A 6,000-nucleotide genomic window follows, 5' to 3' on the forward strand; every position below is an offset into this window, starting at 1 on the left:
CTATGGTGTTCATGCAAACCCTAATTGCTTGGATCTAGTTTTTCTATTTGTACATGCAGTATTGTCCAAGACTTGCAAACCCTAATCTAGCATACAAAAAAACTTCAAATCAACATAAATAAACTAGTAAGAATGTTAGCTTTGATTGTTGCTTGAAGATCTTTAGCTTATGAGAACCTACCACCTCAAATGTGAAGCCTCAAATGAATCACAAACACCAAAGCAATTTGGAAGATCTTGGAGAGAGGGGAAAGGCTCAAAATTGGCTCTTGTATCTCTAGGGTTCAAGTGGTAGTCGAAATATGAAGCATAGGGGTCCTTTATATAGGTGTGAGATTAGGGTTTCAGTCAGAGTCCTTATCCGGTTACTTAGCTACCAAGCAGCCCATAAGAACCTGTGGATCCCTATCTTGGACGAAATCTTATGGGTTATCCATAAGGATTTCGTCCACCCTATCCCTATGGTTTCTCAATTTACTTTATAACTATCCAATAATTACAATTTCAGTCCCCAAAGTTTAATTAATCTCTTTTGATCACAAAATAAATTCTTAATTAATTCTTGACCAATATTAACTAAACAAATATGATTTCTCCTTTAATATATTATTCATATAATATATTAATAAACCATAATAATCTCTTTCTCCATGAATCATCCATTCAAGTTGCTCTGGTGAAGGCAACCCAAAAGGACCATGCTACAACTGGGTCAAGTACATACCAAATATAGTTATGGACTTAGACACTAATCCAACAGTCTCCACATGGATAAGTCTAATAACTATAAATGCAAGTACAACTTCAAAATCCAATTAGCAATCGAAGCTCTCAAATCCTCTATCAAACTTTGACAGGTCGTTTATATAAGGGATCGTATAGTCCTCCGTTCTCAAGATATTGTGTGGATAATCACAAGGAACATAATCATACTTATTGTCTAGCAGTTTGTTTTCTCGATCTCGGATCTTTATGACATAGAAATTAATTGAACACATCAACTCAGTCCTGACCAGGCCCGACACATAAGTCAAACTAAATCATCAAGGGGCCCAAGATATCGCTTTTACTCTCACAGGATAAAAGGAACAGATAAACTTCGACTTATATGCATTTATTATTCACTCATCAAATCATACACAATAATATGTTTTATAACATCAAGTTACTGAAGCGTTTACGCATTATCAATGCACAATCAACTCGCAAACAATAATATATATATATATATATATATATATATATATATATATATATATATATATATGTTTAAAGACTCTAAGATATAATCATCTCACAATTACTCGTGAATAATTCCATGAAGTGATTCAAGTGAGCGCGGGTCTAATCCAATACTCAAATATTATTTTATAAGTACTCATGAACGTTGCAACAAACTTTTGCTAAGTCAAATACACTTTAGACAGTCTACAAGCCACATCATGACAGTCTTCTTTCATATCTACTTCCAACATATGAACGACTATAGACAGTTTAAATAATCTTATTATTTAGGAAGTCAAAACATGCAAAATGAAACAATAATAAATAATTAACACAAGACAGTAACTTTACATATTAATAAAACACCTTTATTTAATCATCAAATGCTAATTACAATTTGCTATTACAAGTTTCTAAAATATATATAACCACTAAAAATAGTATTGTCCTTCAGCTTAATGCTCCTAGCGTGCTGCAAGTGCTTGACCCTACTCAACCCCTTCTTAAGGGGATCTGTTGGGTTCTCCTCTAAATATACCCTCTTAAATACGAGGAGTCCCTCTTCTACCTGATGTCTAATAAAGTGATATTTCCTGTCGATATGTCTGGATCTGCCATGATTCCTCTGTTCCTTGGTCAAGGCATCCACACCTTCATTATCACATAAAATATCCATAGGCTCCTTTATGGCTGGTACAACTCCAAGGTCTCCAATGTAGTACTTTAACCATATCACCTCCTTTGACGCTTCGCTCGCTGCTATGTACTCTGATTCGCATGTTGAATCAGCTACGGTCTCCTACTTGGAACTTTTCCAAGCTATTGCTCCTCCATTCAGGGTAAAGACCCAGCCCGATTGAGAGCGGAAGTTGTCTCGATCGTTCGGAAAACTAGCATCATTATACCCTCGCATCATTAACTCATCACTCCCACCGACGATGAGAAACCATTCCTTGGTCCTCCAAAGGTACTTAAGAATATTCTTGACTGTGGTCCAATGTGCTCAACCAGGGTTTCCTTGATATCTGCTGACCATGCTCAAAGTGAAGGCCACATTAGGGAGAGTACAAGTCATAGCATACATGATCGAGCCAATTGCGGAAGCATAAGGTACTCGACTCATTTATGCTATTTCGGATTCAATACTCGGGCTTTGAGTCTTACTTAACTTGGCATTGCTTTAGATTGGTAACTCCTTTTTCTTGGAATTCTCCATACTAAAATGATTTAGTACTTTATAAAAGTAAGTACTTTGACTAATCCTATTAGTCTTTTACTCCTATTTCTCATTATCCTTATCCCAAGAATATAAGCAGCTTCTCCGAGGTCATTTATAGCGAAGCACTTCACAAGCCAGGACTTAACCTCCTGCATGGTTGGGACGTCGTTTCCTATGAGTAGTATGTCATCGACATACAAAACGAGGAAGATAACTATACTCCCACTAGATTTTACATATACGCAAGACTCATCCTCTCTTCACAAGAAACCAAACTCTTTGAATTTCTCATCAAAACAAAGATTCCATCTGTGAGATGCTTGTTTCAATCCATAAATGGATATCTCAAGCTTGCACACTCTATTAGGGCGTTTTGCATCGAAAAAACTCTTTGGATGACTCATGTAAACATCCTCAGCCAACTTCCCATTAAGGAAAGCAGTTTGTACATCTATTTTCCATATTTCATAATCATGAAACGCAACTATGGCTAGCATCACCCTTATAGAGTTTATCTTTGCTACTGGTGAGAAGGTCTCATCATAGTTAACTCTGGGAATTTGAGTAAAACCCTTCGCAACCAATCACACCTTATAAGAGCGCACTTTCCCATCCATGTATGTCTTATTCTTGAAGATCCATTTTCACTCGACCGTCTTACGACCCGACACATTGTCAACCAAATTCCAAACTTGGTTGTCATACATGGACTGAATCTCGCTGTCCATAGCCTCTTTCCACTTTGCAGACTCCTGGCCTGCCATAGCTTTCTTGTAGCTGTTAGATTCATCCAAATTTACTAGTATACTATCACTAATAAGCATATTTCCCCTCACTTGTTATATGAAAACCATACAATACATGTGGAACACTAACTCTACTAGAAAATCTAAGAGGTAACGACTCATCAATCGGTTCAACGGGAGTTTCCTCCTTGGGTTGAGCGCTAGTGTTAGAGGTTCCTTCATCACTTGATTCTTGAAGCTCTTCAAGATCAATTTGCCTCCCAATGTACCTTGGCTTATCAGTTGTCGCTCTCAGAAAACTCCTCTCCTCGCACTCGGTCTATAGAAGAGATATGCAAAGGATTTATGTGGATAGCCGATGAAAATACACCTCACTACGAGGTTCGAGCTTGTCGTGAGTCTCTCGTTTTACAAAATCCTCGCAACCCCAAACCTTGATATGTGCCAATGAGGGAGCTTTCCCGATCCACATATCGTGAGGTATTTTGGCAAACTTCTTTGTAAGGATTAAGTTAAGGATGTGGGCGGCAGTCTCTAAGGCATACCCCAAAATTGAGATAGGTAATGAAGCACGACTCATCATGGAACGAACCATGTCCAACAAGGTTCGATTATGCCTCTCAGCCACACCATTTAACTTTGGTGTCCTAGGTGGCGTCAATTGCAAAACAATTCTGCATTCCTTGAGGTAGTCGTGGAATTCAAGACTAAGGTACTCACCTCCTCGATCGGATCGGAGCATCTTAATTTTCATCCCCAACTAATTCTCCACTTCTTGCTGAAACTTTTTGAACATTTCAAAGGTTTCTGACTTATGCTTGATTAAGTAGATATACCCATATCTTCAATAATCATCGGTGAAAGTCACATAGAAGCGATTCGCATCCCTTGTGGTGGATCTAAAGGGCCCACACACATCGGTGTGTATGAGATCCAATAAACCCTCACCCCTTTCACACGTGCTAGTGAAGGGTGACTTGATCATCTTTCCAAGTAAACAAGACTCGCACACGTCATCGTCCCTAAGGTCGAATGACTCCAGCACTCCATCCTTTTGGAGCTGGGCTATGCGCTTCTTGTTGACATGTCCAAGACGACAATGCCACAAGCATGCTTTATCTAAATCATTGGAAGAATTGATATACAATACATCATTTGATAAGTTGTCTACAACCATCACAACTTCATATATTCCATTACAAGGCAATGCTTCAAAATAGAAAGTACCATTAAAGAAAGCATTAATAGAACCTTTTTCATTATCAAACGAAAATCTAAAACTTTGTCTATACAAACCAGGAAAAGAAATAATGTTTCGCTTCATTTTTGATGAATAACAACGATTATTCAAATCTAAATCTAACCCACTAGTAATCACTAAAGAGTAAACTCCAATATTGGTGGCATGCGACCCTTTCCTATTCCCCATGATCTTTCCATCCTTGATATCTTGCATGTACTTCATGCAGCTTCGTTTCTAATGCCCTTTGTCATGCAGTAGAAGCAATCAGCATCCTTCGGGTATGAGGAGGGCACAACGGGACTAGCCTTAGTTCCACTAGAAAAGGTGCCATCTTGGGAGTTTCCCTTGTGGTGACTCTTAGAATGAGCCTTCCTCTTCTTACCCTTCCCTAGCTTAATAGCCAAGACGGGGGCATTAACAGCAGGAGTTGATGCAAGAGATTTATCTTTTAGACTACTATCAACACTCCTTAGCAGGCCTTGAAGCTTGCTCATAGTGACCTCCTCCTTGTTCATATGGTAGGTCATGCGGAACTGGTTGTGACAATGAGGTAAGGAATGAAATATGACATCTATGGTCAGCTCCTCATCGAAGTTAACATTTTACTTTAACAAGCGGTCCACATATCTCTGCATTTTGTGTAGGTGGGTCGTTAAAGACTCTTCGTCCTACATTTTAGTAGTGATCATCACAGCGATGATTTCATACCTTTCCTGCCTTGCGCTTTGATATTACCTATGTTAGATATAGTGTCTAAGTCCATAACTATATTTGGTATGTACTTGACCCGACCCGGCATGGTCCATTTGGGTTGCATGGCATCATGCACTTAGATAGACTAAATGAGAGAAATAAGACACTTATGGTTTATTAATATATTATAACTTCTAATATATTAATAATAAGAATAATAATATTTAGTTAGTATTATGTGATCAAAAGAAGACTATTTAAATACATGGGTTGATTGTGTCAGTCATCCATAACTTATATAGTGGGCCAAGGCTCCATGGATTATCAAGTTGGGTTAAACCCATAAGATGCTCCATGGATGCTCCATGGGGGTTACATAACCCATGGGTCAAGGAAATGAAAGGTCGTGACAATTAGGGTTTACATGGTGTAACCCTAATTGTAACATACTATATAAAGAAGCTATTCTTCACCATTTTCGGCCACTAGAGTGAACAAAAGAGGGCTAGCCGAAATACTAAGTGTTCTTATTCTCTTAAGAGTTTATTCCAAGTGTCCTTGGTGTTGTGTGAAGCATTTGAGGCATCACACTTGAAGTGCTAGGCTCACAAGGTTTCAAAGGAATCCAAGCTACAAAGAGGTATGTAATTCTTACCAACTATTAGCATAAAATATCCCCATGTATGCTAGATAGGATTATAAACCTTGGAAAATCATTTTGCATGTATCTTAGTCAAACATAGATCCAAGGTTTCTAGAGTTGCATGTACACCATAGGAGTTTTAGAATGTTCAAACCCCAACAGTGGTATCAGAGCCTAGGCTTGTTTGTTTGATACTTGATGCAAAATAGCTAAAAAACACAATTTTTTTTGT

This window comes from Lactuca saligna, chromosome 3 (assembly GCF_052625555.1).
Source record: "Lactuca saligna cultivar CGN05327 chromosome 3, ASM5262555v1, whole genome shotgun sequence".
Lineage (NCBI taxonomy): Eukaryota > Viridiplantae > Streptophyta > Magnoliopsida > Asterales > Asteraceae > Lactuca > Lactuca saligna.